Source organism: Typopeltis vanoorti, chromosome 14 (genome assembly GCF_054136105.1).
Source record: "Typopeltis vanoorti isolate ZY-2024b chromosome 14, IOZ_Tvanoo_1.0, whole genome shotgun sequence".
NCBI lineage: Eukaryota > Metazoa > Arthropoda > Arachnida > Uropygi > Thelyphonidae > Typopeltis > Typopeltis vanoorti.
The window spans coordinates 89998381-90014324 of NC_143562.1; the positions used below are offsets into that span (position 1 = coordinate 89998381).

At 37.5% G+C, this 15944-nt stretch overlaps 1 pseudogene; it reads left to right on the plus strand.

Moving 5' to 3' along the window:
- Nucleotides 1-12611: 12611 nt before the first annotated feature.
- LOC150099749 (small nucleolar RNA U3) lies at nt 12612-12716 on the plus strand (annotated as a pseudogene).
- Nucleotides 12717-15944: the final 3228 nt, after the last annotated feature.

Below are 15944 nucleotides of genomic sequence, written 5' to 3' on the forward strand. Positions count from 1 at the left end.
TATCATCAATGGGAACTAATAATAATTACATATAATAGTGAAATCAGAATAATTAAAAATATGCTTGAGTTGAGCACCAGAGAAAACAAATGTTAACTAGATCTTCATGTTAAGGAAAATTGTTACATTGCAAAATTGTGTTGGGCAGATAAGTAGAATTCTTATTAACTAGATTTGAACAGGCATTTTATCTTTTTACAGGAAAACCTTCTGGTAGAATTCTTGGTAACAACTCTAGTGGATGGCCATTTTGGTAGCGAAAGGATTTAAACAAATTGCATTTTTATTTTACAGATTTTTCTTTCAGTATAAAATGCAGTTTAAAAATTAAATTTGTAATCTTTCTTTCCCGTTCTATCAATATAAGAATGGATAAGAAACATTTCTTACTTCAAAATTCCTTTACCGAAATGTTTACACAAAATCTGTATCTTGGGCCTCTTACAACTTCGAGTGAACTGTGTGATTTCATTTATGCACCAAAGATATTTTGTAGCTACCATCAATCCGAGATGGTTTCGCACACTTGGCAGATTGTGTACTTTCTTCCACGACTCTCAATTTACTGGAATCTTAAGCCAGCAACAAGGCAAGCGTCCAAGTTAACTTCGTAAGCATTACGCTGTCTATCCATTTATATCTTTCACAACGGTATAAACTTTGCCACATGTTTCTCTCTCAGGGTACGTAGTAACGAAGGTTTAAGCTTCATTTCCTTCTGCTTCCGCATGTCACGTGCCCTTCTGCGACGCTTAGCACGAAGGCAGACTTATTTCTCACACCTCTTGACTATTCGGCTTTCGCACAGCACCTCACGTACCTGGTGACAATAACACGTCCCCAGTTTTATTGTTTCTACTTTTTTTAATAAAAACACTTCACCTTATTTTGATAGGACTATTTTAATCCTTCTTGTACACTTATATTTGACTATTATTTACTAAACGCTGCCAATTTATCAAAAATTAACTTTTTTCCCTTGAATTAAACCTTGGATCAGTTCGCAAATAACTCAACAGGACGTCCATAATATCATAAAGGAAAAAATAAACTAAGTTATTTTAAGAAATATTATTGTATAATCATATAATGCTTTATTGTTAATGACGTACAATTAGCGATTATAAAAATATAGGAATAATCGTTTCGTTGAGCAGAAAGCAAAAGTTTAACACTCGCGATATCAGTTCATTGTTGTCATATGATTCAGGTGAGCGCCGCCTGTCGGTGTGTTGTAGGATCACTAAGAGTGATATGAAAATTAATGATGGCTACTTACAGAATCTGCTGCTACAGATGATACCTAGTAACTGTCTCCTTCAACAAGGACAAAGAGCCGATGAAAAGCCATTTATCAACAAGCGACTGATAAAACTATCCCTTTAGTATACGCTCTCGTTCATCGAACCATATCTATCCGACGGTCCATACTTGGAGAGGGTTGGTGGAACATCAGCTTAACTTTTCAAGATAGATCAACACGAAAACTGAAGAGTTCTTTATTCTGGCAACCTTATCCTTTAAAGAGATCACTTAATAATACAATGGCGTGATTAGAATGAAACAACAAAGAAAAATACATTTCGTTCTGCGGGATATTGTTAGGTAATTTCTTCATTGTGTTAAGGGATTTAACTCGTTGCTGCATGAAAGATTCTTTATATGCACGTGAACATCGGCTGTTCTTTTCTGCGAGAGACCCCCGCTTTGTTCTGTAACTAAATTCTTTTAGTTACATAATTCGAGTTGTGCTCAGAGTAACCATCCTTGAAACAATATTCGTCCATCATTGAGAAAGTTAAATACACTATGTTGACAAAAGTATCTGGACACCTTACGTGCCATGCAAATATTCAGGGAGTGTTTGCGTAAGTCTGGTAATAAAAGGGGGGCATGTGCTGCATGTTTTGTACTGTACTCGAGGTCAAGATGCCACGTTCAGTTGAACGGACCGACTTCCAACTTGACATGGTAGTTGGGTGTCATCTGTGGTCTTTCAGTCCGTGACATTGCTATCCGTCTGAGTATACTGAAATCTACAATTGCTTTTGTCATTCAAGTGGAAAGTTGATTATGCCACAGAAAGCCACCGACACTCACTGAGATCGACGAGCTCTTTCTCGGAAGTATCTCGCATTCAACCTGGAAAATGCTGCGGGGACGTCTGTCAGCACTAAAAATGTTCGGAGATAGTTACGTGCCTCAGGTTACCATGGCAGAACTGCTGCAAAAGAGCCGCTCCTCATCACCCCCTCAACGCCAAACAATGTTTGGACTGGCTTCTTTCACACTGTTCCAGGATTGTAGATGAGTTAACGCTTCTAAATATTTAACTGTCCGCGCGGTTAGCGTAGTGGCTTTGCGCTTCGCAACCATATGCCTGGGGAAGGAGTGTCCTGGGTTCGATTCCCGTCACCGACGTGAGGAGCTTAAGGATCTTCCTCAGCCATGGCCAAGTTAGTTGGTCTTGGGCGTGTACAGCAGGGTTCCCCCCCCCCCCCCCATTTGGATCTGGAGATTACTTCGGGGAACGGTTCCGGCAGGACTGTCAAGTTCGGTAATAAAAAAAAAGTATGGGGGTGTTTCAGATGGTTGGGCGTGCTCAAAACGATGACTGCTACCTGGACAACTCCATGCTGTCAAAGCTGTGGAAGTACTTCGGCAATGACACTTATATGTTTCAGCTCGACAATACTCCATGCCAATGTGCAATGCGTGTCCGATACTGGTTTCCACAAACAACTTTGAAGTGTTAGACTGACTGGCTCAGAATCCATACCTTCACCCCATCGAACATCTTTTGGACGAATTCTCTCCAGACTACAGCGGCCGTCATCAGCGGGGGGGGGGTAGCTTTGGTCGAGGAATGGAAGAATATTCCTGTTGCGACGTATCGGAAATTGTTTGAAAGCATTTCCCGAAGGAATAGCTGCTGTCATTCAGGTCAAAGGTGGTCCCACTCGGTATTAGAAATGTACTTTGGTTTGCATCGTTTCTACTTAAGTCGGTAATGTTGTGACTAGCTCAAGGTAGGTAGTGTTTCGGTGTACCTTAGTGATCATTAACTATGCTGTTTTCTTTCTGTAATGAAATTAAACTTTCGCTTTCTAAGTAGAAGTTCTTCACGAACACATTTGGCTAATTATTCACTAGCTAGTGATCATGCTATTTCATGGATCGGAACTCTTTTCATCAGTAAAAGATACGATGTTATAGACCACATTTTTTAACCACACCTAAGTGTCCAAATACTTTTATCAACATAGCGTATGCTCTTAAGATTGGGAAACAAGCACAGAAATTATCTTGGCAATATTTTAGTATCCAAGAGTTTAATCTGCAGATAAATAATTCCAAAAATAAAAAATAAAATAAACAGATAAAATTCCAAAAAAAAAAAAAAAAAACTGAATACACAAACAATTACAGCCGAATGTGCTTTCTAAGCCCATAATTAACCCCTCTACAAAACATTTTCTATAACGTCCTAACTTTTACTGATGAAAGAGTTCCGATCCATGAAATGGCATCAGCTAGTGAATAATTAGCCAAATATGTTCGTGAAGAACTTCTACTTAGGAAGCGAAAGTTTAATTTCATTACACAAAGAAAACGGCATAGTTAATGATCACTAAGCTACCCCGAAACACTTTGAGCTAGTCACAACATTACCGAATTAAGTAGAAACGATGCAAATCCAAGTATCAAACGAGCAGTTAGAAGTATCTTACGTCAATTGTTCAGGGAATTTATATTATTCGACACGTCCAATTCTACCCTTCATTAAAAATAAATATTACCAGCTTGTTACTTAAAGCAAACCTTGATTCTAATAGATCGGGGAAATAACTTCAAATATACGTTATTTCTATCAATTACTCTATTACCGCATTCTGTTCTTTCTTGGAGTGTTGCGTGGGGTAAATTGCACACACGCAGAATAATTCGCAATATACACTAATGTTTCAAGATCTAAGAGAAGTGGGACAGCTAGACAATTTAGCCAAAGGTTAGATTATCTCCAGAAGCTACATCGGTTCCTAAATTGAACAAAGATTAGAGGTAGTCAGTTGAACATAATGGACTTACGTTTTTTTTTCTCTTTTTTCTTGTGTAATTACTTTTCTGAGAAGGAACCCAAAAATAAAACACTTGCGTTCTACCTTTAGAAAAAACGTTTAACTTCTTTTTTTTTTTTCATTATAAGATTAAAAGGAGAAACTGGAGTGATTTATGAAATCATTCCACTTACCCTTTTAATCTCAGACAATAATGCTTCAAAATTAAATTTTTATGCCTTAACAACGTAGTCTAGTGAAAGATTGTTGGTTCTGTAAAATAAAAATTGGGACATGTTATTACTGTAGATACGGACAAATCCCGAATTAACTAAAGAATGCATTTAAAAGATTTATACTTTTTTATAAAGTACAACAACATGCTGATGCAGTCACAGCACGTCTTTTTTTGTACAAAAAGAGCGTTCTATTATAATGACAGTTTTTCACTTCGTTAACAGAATAATTAATATAAGATTTTAAAAAGAACTGGAATACAACCCTTTCATCTCAGGCTGTGAGACAAAAAAAATCTGCCACCTCCGCACGAGACCGAGTAATTCACTTTCAGTTGAAAAGACTGATAACGATCATTCTTCTCGTCCTATACGGAACTCAAATCTACGTCTTTCTACCTAGAAGGCATCGTCGAAACCCCGTCAGCTACGACTGCTATTTTCAAGGGCATTAGAATATTAAAAGCCTCACTACTAGCTGATAATTATCTTCCATCTGTTTGGAAAAAAGAAATTAATTACATCCAACAAAGTATATTAAAATACTTTTACTAAGCCAAATAAACACGACCATCAACGTAGTAATAATTTTCTAAATTACTTGCCAGCTTAAAAAAAGGCTTTTATAGTTGCTTCAAAAATTTTAGTTGCTTACAAAACATCTATTTAGCCAAATAAAAAAGTAGAATGCCCATTAAACAGAAGTTGAGAATTTTCTAATGTCTTTTATGTGTCGCTCCTTCTCCACCACACTAACAAGACGACACAAGCTACTATTAATTACTCTTAGAACTAATTTGTCTTCATCCGACTGATTGAAATCCATTACCAGTACAAGACTATAAGTGCTACTTATGTTTATAGTTCAGATTATAAATGATTACGACACGCGCGGCCTCACAAACAAGAACGCCCTTTTGTAGTTTATAATTGAGGCACATGTTTGAACGGCGTACTAAAATTAACCTTCACCATACACCTGTCATTCCCAGAAGAACTGGTGAATTCTACCTTCCCGTGGAGAGTTGACGAGAGAACCTGGAAAATATCAATAAAACCCTGCGAAGATGAAGTAAGCGATAAGATTAAGCAAAAACATCCCTATTTCATTTTGCCATTACCTTGGCTCTATCCTCAATGATTTTAGGAAAACATATTAACCAATAGAAAACGATATTTTTTCATAACAATTGTAGAAGCATGTAACTGCTTATTTTGACATTGCAAGTTATGAAACTAGAGAAGTTTTGATTAAAATAAGATTATAAATTGGTAGAAATATTCTGTTGGTTATCTACTTTATGGATCTAGTTAAAGCAAACTTCAATTGCTTTTCTATACATTTTCTTGACCATATGTATGAGATTTATCACCTGGAACATATTTAGATTTGCAAACAGCGACAAGAGAATGCAGCTGACAATACTCGTATGCTCCATACTGATTTAAACCAGAAATATATTATGATGGTACAGTCGTTATCAATACATAAGAAATATCACAGAGTACATTATGGAGATAGGTGGGAAGATGCTATGTCAGAAATAAATCGGAGAAGACAGCTTGAAATACGTGATATTCGATCAGAAGTACTCAAATGTGGAGATGTTCTTCAGGAGTTGCACAACATAATTCAGATGGCCTGGTGAAAAGGTCGAATTTTGGATAATTGTACTAGAGCTGGGAGTATCGACTTATAGAGGAATTTTCTATTGAAGGTTATGTTTAAGATTTGTGAAGGCTTTTTTAAGAAGTTTAGAAAACATGCTATAAGGAAACTTGGTGTTCGGGGTAAATTCATATTTGAATTAGAAATATAAGAATTAAGGAATGGAGACCACACATATTAGAGTTCTGAGATCAATTAGGGTAGCGAGAAGATGGATCAACGGTCGAATCGTATTAAAAACGAAAATCAAGAAAGAATTTGACATCGTTAGCATTCAAGAAGGTGGGCGCGTCTCTTCACTTAAACACAATTTTAGGGGGAGTAATGTGGCGTGATTTATCGCTCCATATCAGACTTCCGAGGCTCTCTCTCGACTATTCACAATGTTACGATTATGCATCAATGGAGTCTGCACAATTGATTGTCATAGTTGGTTTGGCTTGGATGCAGAGCTCTTTTCTTAGAGATTGTGCAACACTTCTCATACCATCCTGAAACTTTGTGGGCTCCTTGAATCCCTGGTTGGCCGTTCCCATATAGTGCTATCGAAATTTCTAAAATTCCCGAGAATCCGTAACTACTTAGCATTAGCTTCCTATGTTTTATCGGCTGAGGTGGCGCTATTATATTTCCATAGTCTAATAATGTCAGGAGAAGATAGACCACTGATAGTGCATCCTAATATAAGACAGCTTTCAATGCTTTCCTCCAATTGCCGTGAGCAATATACACAGATATATCTCTAGAATCGGCTGTACATCACTTTGCCTTATAAAAGTATTGGTATACTGCTTTCGAAAAAAAACAAAAATAATCTTTCACCAGATAGATAAACAACAATATATTTAGAACTTTACATTTAATAGTTTGAAACTTTACATAGTTATATATTTAGAATATTTAGAACTTTAATAGTTATTTGTTTCATTCTCTTAACCTTAAACTATTACTATAAATAAAAACTTCCCGGAACGTTAGTTATTGGCACTTAGTTAAAAGTCCTTATAAGGACTGGCTTAAAGGGGCGAAGCAAGAATGCTTTTCATCTTCCCCGTTATCTGTAGAGGACAGTGTATGGATAAGGTGTTATTGAGCAATTAAAGCTCTGATCATGGCAGGAGGGTAACAGCAATAGCCGAGCCTCAGTCAGAACTTCATTGGCTACAGCATTGCCACCCATTACCCTCCAAGGTTTGGATTGAATGAATCAATCACCGCATCTCACGATCGATTGATCCCATCACTTAGTTAAAAAGATTGTTTTTTTACCATTATATTCACCACTGATCCTTATTTTCAAATGGTGTCGTTTAACATATGATTATTGTGTAAACTATTAAAATTGACAGATCAAATTTGCAACTTCAATTTTTTTATAAACTTCTTGCATCTATGGTTTGTATCCTACACATCGATAGCTTCGCTAGAATCACCCTGTTTATATTGATAATTACACTCGTCTACACGTCTTGTACCACATCAAATTTCTTAAATGGGGCCACCTAGCAAAAACTAATCAAGTGTCTTTTGTCCATTGGCAAAGTTCCTGCCTACTAATGAGACAATCTTCTGGACATTCTTAGTAAGCAGTTGGGCGCATTTGCATTTAGTACACTAATATTCTTGAATAGTTAGCGTAAACATAAGATAATATTCGATTAGTGTTTCTCATTTGAACGAAGACTTTGAATAGAAAATCTCATCTGATGTCTGAGCTAAAGACCGTATTTAGCTGTTATGGGAAGAAGTGTAACGCTTACTCAAGTTTGTACAATTAATAATCTAACACGAATCAAAATACTTCAGTCAAAATGATGAAAAAAAAAAAAATAAATAAATAAAATTAGAATGAACCAGTGAGAATATGGCACGGAGAATGTTATAGAAATCTGTACAGAAATAAAATTGAGAGTGAATTGCAATGAATGTTGTAGGTAGAGATACTTAAGTTTCTTAAGCTGCAGCTAGAGTGTAGAAGATTAACATCTGCGTTCGGTATTGTCTCAAGAATCCTACTTGCTTGGTAATATTAAAGAAAGTGAAGGAAGAATAAAGAATTTGTAATAATCATTATACTATAGACGTACTTCAATAAATACACTCCGTATGGGGTAACCAAGACAAAGTAAATAACGGCAATAAAAATGTAACTAAAAAATAAGGTTTTTCCATTAGATACATTAGTGGTATTATTACGTATACTTATATCTACAGATGGAGATAATCCTGAATATTATCTCCATCTGTAGACGAAAGAAAACAATCAACATCCCAGTTAGTGAAGATAAGAATGTCACAGATAAACATGTTGGACTCCATGATTATATTCATCATAATGGGAAACTCATTCTTCGTATAGGATTAGAGGAAAAAAATAGAAATAAAATATAGCTATTATCAAATCATAGTAAGAATCTTCATTTTAAACGAATGGAAGCAAAATATCTTTTTAAAAAAATCAAATAATGTTGCATTTCGTAATAAAAGAGAAACTCCGCGGAAAACAAATATATAAGTACGTCAATGATTTTAATGAAAGATATTTCCAATGTAATATTTAAATTCCAGTTAAGTCAGATAGACATAAACGTAACGGTGCTTTATTCGAAGGACATATTGGAAAAACTTAATTAAAATCGATCGGTGCTATTCCGTTAAAAAAAAAAAAAAAAAACTCAAGAAATTCATTTTAAATTTCAAATATTCTTCGAAGTCATTCACAAAGGAAATCACACTTGGCAACAATCTCGTATTTTTAACAAGATGCCGAAACAGTTCAAACATACATATGGTGCAATATCAAACAAATCACAGAAAAATTTCGCTTCATGTTTCACTGCTGTGATTCCACATCGATGTAGAGAAAGTCAGCAGAAGTACAGTTTCGTGAAGAGAAATCTCTATGATAAGATACCCCTAGAATGCCGGAGGTGTCTGAACACTTATGGAGGAATATAATGGTCTCCTGACCTTAGTTGACTCGACACTATTATGACCAATCTATCATTTTACAGATTTACCAATGACACTAGTATTGTATTTTGTGTGATCTGTGTGCCGTTTTACAGCCATTAGTCGCTTCATGACGGCTCTAGTCATGGCTGGGTAACTGCAATAGCCGAGCCTCAGTTAAAACTTCATTGGTTACAAGATTACCTCGAAATTCCTAAAAAGGATTCTTTTTCACACCTCGCTTCATGAATCCTTAAAGGGGCGAAGCAGGAATGCTTTTCATCTTCCCCGTTATCTGTAGAGGACAGTGTAAGGATAAGGTGTTATCGAGCTATATAAAGCTCTGATCATGGCAGGAGAGTAACAGCAATAGCCGAGCCTCAGAACTTCACTGACTACAGCATTGCCATCCATTACCCTCCAAGGGTATTAATCACCGCATCTCAAGGTCGATTAACTCTCCCAATCCATCCAGGGTCGATCAACGGTGCTCAGCTTTCCTAAAAAAGTTTTAATATAAATTTTACAAAATGGTGTGTGTAACTTTCAGGATTATGCGTCCTACTGCTAGAAATAAAACGTAGATATGATTTTGCAATATTTTAATTAGTGCAGTTATGTTTTATATATTTCTATAATGAACTATTAATTGTATTTTACTAGAGCCATGATTATGACATATTTCATAAATTAGTTGAATATCTTGTTATTTTCAGTTTTAAATTCAGCAAAGGGTATCTATGTAGTACCCACATTTCTCCAATCAATAACGTCTACTTTTCTATCTCTCCTTCTCCCCCCCCCCTTATGAAGGAAGAGCTTTTTCTATCCCTTTGACCTTCTGTATGACAGTCTTGCGATAAAATCCCGAATTTCTGTGTTAGAAGTAAATTAAAGTTTGGAAATGGAAACTGGTCGAACTTCAAGTCCGATTTAGAGGATTACTTTCATCTTTTGTAGTATCGCAACGAAAACGGGGGGGGGGCAGACAAGACACCGGTTGCTGTAGTAATAGATCCTACAGTAGAAATTCCTTATGTCTACAGCAGGCCCTTATGCTAGTTTCCACACTAATCCAAGTGAGCAACCTTTAGCTGATTATTCTTATAGGAATGAAGTTTTTTATTTGAAAATTAGAATTCTGATTTTAGAATGATGTCTTTCGGTTTGTTTCTTTTGATGTGGCTCGTTTTTTATTTCATTAAAATGCCATGAATTTTGGCGAAATTTAGCATATAAAAACCTCAGTATTCCTCTCAGTCTAATTATTGATATATAGCTAACAATATTGTGTTTAACGAGTCTCGTGAAATCAAATCACGTGACTGAAGTTATATTGTTGCAGTTTTGTCAAACTCTTGGCATTGTGCCAAGAATGATTTTCCTTGCAATTATAGCTTAAAAGTACATTTTTATAGTTGTCATATTCAACAGTTCATTTTTTTTTCTTCTAGTTTTAATTGTATTCTCTTTAAACAGAAATCTGAAGCGCTGGAATACACAGAAATGTTATATTAATAAACGTACTTAAATTATCAATGTGGAAAGAGATTTACTTCGGGAATGCAAATTTGGTTAATTCGAGATTTCACGGATGTTGAAGATACCGTGAAATTAGGTGCCTGGCGTGACATCCAACCAACTGTCAACCAATAAATACAATTTACAAAACTTAACAGCAAGTTAACTAAACCTTCGATCTAGCATTATCAAATTAAGAGTCGTCGTTATGAGATAGTCAGCAATTGCACACATCAATAGAAACACCATAAATACCGTGTGCGTGATATATCTTGGTAGCCCTGATAGGCCATTAAACGTAACACCAAAGGAACGATAATAATGAATGTATTGACTCGTCGAAGATTCAAATTTTTAAAAAAATATTTTTTTTTTTAAATTCCACATGTAATTGTCTATTATATAGTAATAAAGTGTTTATTGGTTTATAAAATAAATGAAAATTAAAATCTATAAATTTAATATAGCAGAAATAGCAAACTAGAGTCGTTACCTGATACACTAAAGCAGATCTAGAGATTCGTGCTGTCAGCGCATGCGCTCTGAGACGGGAAATGTTAGCATTTTCATCAACGCCTACCAGAATTTGAATTGCAAAACCCTTCGAGATCCTCAATATTTCAGTTGACATGCAAGTAATATAACTTATCCGAGATCGCTGCAAACGGCACTTTTTTTCTCCTGGTGGCTTCTTTCAATTCATCCCTATTTACTGCAAACTCTCTCTGCCTTTGCCAGTTTGTCATTAGCTGTGGCGAATCAAGTGGAAAAATCGCTGACATCGTAGGCAACGTTAGCAACGTAAGACATTCTTTCTAGCGCCGTGCTGTCCGTAAATTTTTTTTTTTTTTTTCATTCGCTTCGCAAACGTATCAGAAGTTAATCAGTCAAAATTGTTTCTTCAAAGAATTCTAATGGTGTTCGTTGGCTCCACACAAATCTCATTTCAGTGAGTATACAGAGATTCAACGGAGAACATGATTTGGACTTCAAAAGAACTTCCAAGATCGTCGTGTGTGTATATCATAGGTTGCATTATTCCTTGATGATTGCCATAGAAAAGTTTGGACTTGAGAGGCTTACAGAGTCGACAAGAATCCACGCCTACATAATTACATAATTCGCACTTTGTATGACGATGAGGCGGTCGAAGCAATGGATGCAAAATAGAAAACGAAAAAAGGTGTTGGAACGAATATTGCCTCTTCCACGATGCGATGTTACCATTTCAGAGAGTGTAGGCTGTAATTTGTTTTCATAATAACCTCGAAAACGGAAGTTTGTGAAAAATCCGACTAGTTAGTAATAATAATTAGCAACACATTGCTGTATTCCTTGGCCAGTGGATAGCACTTTAACTGAGCGATTAACTTCGGCTTGAATCCGACTGTTGTTTGGAATTTTAACGGTTGAGATGGTATCGTTTCTGAAAAATTGGGTGTGTTCTTCTGCTCGATTTACCTGAATGTTGGTAGAAAAAACCCGGTTGTGGAGGTGGAGCCATTCATTCTTCCATTTCTATATGAAACCAGCCCACGCACCTGCACTTGCAAAGCATTTTCAGATGTCGTAGACGGGAGTCGAACCCAAGTCTTCCCAAGTAATGACATTTACAAACATCCATGGCAGTAGGGGAATTAGAATAAAGTCCTTATCGCGAATATGGCGACAATGTCCTTCATTAATCCTTAATCTACCCACGGCACCAAACTGTGAAGGTTGTCACCCTTTATGAGAACGGAGTGAGACTACGATGACAACAATAACGAGCTGAAGATGATTGAAGTGGGTTGATATTCCCAGAGTGTTTTTTTTTATTTATTTACTTTTAGTGAGAATTTTTTGGATTGCCGGTGAATGTTTCTACGCATGCGTGTATTGCTTCGTTGAATTTCGTTTTCTTTTTTTTTTATATTTCGATCTGGCGACTATTATTTTTTTAAACTTTCTAAAATATTTTAGCATCTTATTTTTTTATTAAGATTTTCAAATAATTTGAAATAATTTTAAACATATAATAAGTAAATGTCATAAAGTTAAAAACACCTAAATAATACCTAGAGTATTTTAATACAAAATTCGTCTTGGAGATATTTTTTATTTATGATTATATTTTATTTATGATTACCTTAGATATATCTTTATCTGGCGCCGAATAATCGCTGAGTATATTTGAAGATCATACTTCACAGGATCATTTCTGTAGTGTGGTTAGCGAGTTCACGTTTTTTTTCGTGAAACAAACAAACTGAGCATCTGTTCATAACCGTTGATATCGGTACGAGTCCCTTCGGGCCTCACGATCACGATATATATTTAACGGAGATTTACAGATCTTCCTAAACCCCGGACCGGGGCAATAATAAACACTTGGGGGTGAGAATAGCTAGGCCCCCCCCCTCGCCAGCTATGGCCAATGTTTTGCCGGACTCTCGGCATCGAGACTGACGCTGATCTGAGACCCCGACTTTTGGCTAAAGCCCTGATTGACTGCGTCGGTGCGGACCAGATATTTGGATTCACTCCTTTCGGTAGTGGCAGATACCAAGTTGTAGTTAGGAGCGCCGAGACTAGGGACAAGTTGCTCAAAGGCTTTCAATGTAACGGAAAGGAAATTTTTCCGTTCATGGTGGGGAGCATTATCAAACTGCTCAAAATCCCCAGATTCCCCTTGGAATATATACAATGTGATGAAAAAATAATCCACGAAGTGTTTGGGAAATGGGGTGTTGTTCAAAACATACAAATCTTAAACGATGCAGACAACCCCCAATGGAAGTCTGGGGAAGTAAACATCTCGCTCGAGATGAAAACAGCGGTTCCAAACTTCGTCAGCATCTGATCCGCTAGGGTAATGGTAAACTACCCTGGCGTTAAGAAGCAATGCTTCCGATGTGGATCCTTCGACCATCTAGGAGCGAACTGCCCAAAACTAGCATGCAAAAACTGCCTAACGACAAGTCATTCACTGGACAAATGTCTCATGGCTTGCCTCAAATGCGGGTCCAAAGACCACAAAGTTAACACCTGCCCATCAAGAACGCATACAGAAAGGATGGGAGGTGCTATTATACCAGTCACAGTCTCCTCAGTAGAGAAGTCTACAGCTACTACAGAACAAGAGTCGGAAAACACGGATTTTCCAACTATAAACGAGGCATACGGCAAAATAGCGGCTATAGAAGAAAAGGCAGCCGTCACAGAAACCATAGCCTGCACACCCAAGAAAGAGAAGAAGCGAGAAACAGCCAATAAACAAGCTGTGTCACATGATGAAATCACTGCAGAAGGAAAAGTAAATAAAACAGAAAACATGGAGGCAAGCAGCGCCCCCTTCAAAAGACCTCTGAGTCCAGAGGAAAAAGAGATGAAAAAAATATAACCAGCAGAAACAGAAGAATTGGAGACTCCTCATGCAAAAGCAGGGGAGACTCTAAAGCATCTAGTTAAAGGTATCCCTGGGGTGGCAGGAAAATTTCAAGACGCAATAGTGAGAATAGGGGAACCTGAGCTACTCCTCACTGGGAAATATGGTCCAAATGTAGTTAGTGCAAAATGGGGTGACATATTTGTTGAAGACATCAGCCAAATCACCCCTGATCAAGTACAGCTAGCCATGGACATAGACGAGGAGGCGGCATCGGCGTTCTTCATAGCTCTCTCCAAATTAGACATGGCCAAGGGAAGTGAGGTGGGTAAAAGAATAATGACTGCCCACAAAAAGCGACAGTCACAATAACCATCCCATGGTTTCCTGTCCACAGCAATAGCTCTCTAGTTCCAACAGGGGGAGGGCCTGAGAACCTGAGCGGCGAAGGCCTACAGCGAGGCGGTGCAGCTTCTTGAGAGCTGCATCACTTAGGCCAGACCCTTTTCCCCCCATCTTTTTTTGGTTTCCAGTTCTTTGTATAGTTTTATTTTCTCTGTACTTCATGTTTTTGTTTTTGTTCCATGTTTCCTTTTTAGGATTTTTCCATTTTCTTCTAAAGTGAAAAATCAACGACCGTTTTAGAATCGCCCCTGGGGGGCAAACAGCTAAAACAGGTCAACTGAGGCCTCTTTTACCTACCCTACTACTATGCACTCTATCTTTATTTCCTCTCCCACTATCTGCTGACTCTCAGCCTATCTTACTCTACAGGCCGATGATGAAGTTTGTTGAACTCACAAATAATTATTATTATCTTTTATTTACTTTATATTTATACATAGCTCAATAGCACCTTATCCTTACACTATCCTCTACAGATGATGGGGAATATGAAAAGCATTCTTGCTTCGCTCTTTTAAGCCAGCCCTTTAAGGACATTTTAATGTTTGAATCAATTTAGAATGGTTTGATTGAATGATCATTTGTTCAGCATTGTGGGAGAATTCGATTTAAGTTTGACGGACGGACGTGCTTATTTTCTACTGCTAGTCACTGCGCTGTATTAGGCTGTACTTCACCACTTACGGAGGCATTCCGTGAATCTTGCATTATACTGGCTCTAGCCCTGCCCGAATTCCTACTGTCTCCCCCTCTGCACGAAACGTGCACAAGGTCAATGGCCGCGTAGGCCCCCCCACACGATACGAGGACCAGTGGTGAATGTATGGTTCTTAGGCAGGTAGGTGATTCGCGCTGAGCCAAGCAGCTTCACGGCATCTTCCCACAACACCCATTAACTCTTTCTCACAAACTTTGCTAGAGACTATCTCTGTCTACAGAACTATTGCTTTCAGGATTTACTTGCGTCTATACACAAATCAATCAAGATGAACGTGTCGGAATTTGACGCCATTATTGACGCGCTCGATAAAGGGCTAGCATTCAGCTTTATAAAGAAGCTTCTTAAAAAATTCGAGCTGAATGGCCCGGCTTCCTAAATTTCTATTCCTTACCCAGGACTGACAGTGATGAAAATGAAGACACTCCTAAAATTGAAGAAAAACTTAGTCTAGTGGTCTCCACCTCTACCCCCTTTGATCATGAAGTATGCAAGAAGCGCAAAACTCTCGCTTCGAGTCAACAAATGGTATTGGCATGGATGAAGATGCGCCCAATTCAGACTCCTCTGCTTCCCCAATGAAAAGGTTTCCCAGTCATCCTAAGGGAAAAGCAGAGATGGACAGCATCATGACTAACCTGCAGATAAACTATTCCACTGCCAAAAACATACGAAGACATCAAAATTCAGCCGCTACGGTGATAGACTACAGAATCTTAACAAAGGAAATGGACGCCAGAGGTATTCAGTATCACACCTTCCCACTTACCTCGGAAAAAATGTGAAAGTAGTGCTCCGAGGAGTATCCGAAGACATCGACCCAGATAAAATAGCTGCTGACCTCAACTTACAGTATCTACTCCTATAAAGGTCAGTAGAATGTTTAGATCAAATAAGACTCCTATGCTTCTAGTGCTTGTGGATATCCATAATATTTATAAAAACATACAAATTGAAGTCAATCTGTGGGCTTAAAATCTCGCCAGAACCACTGAGGAAAAGAGCTTATTCTGAGCAG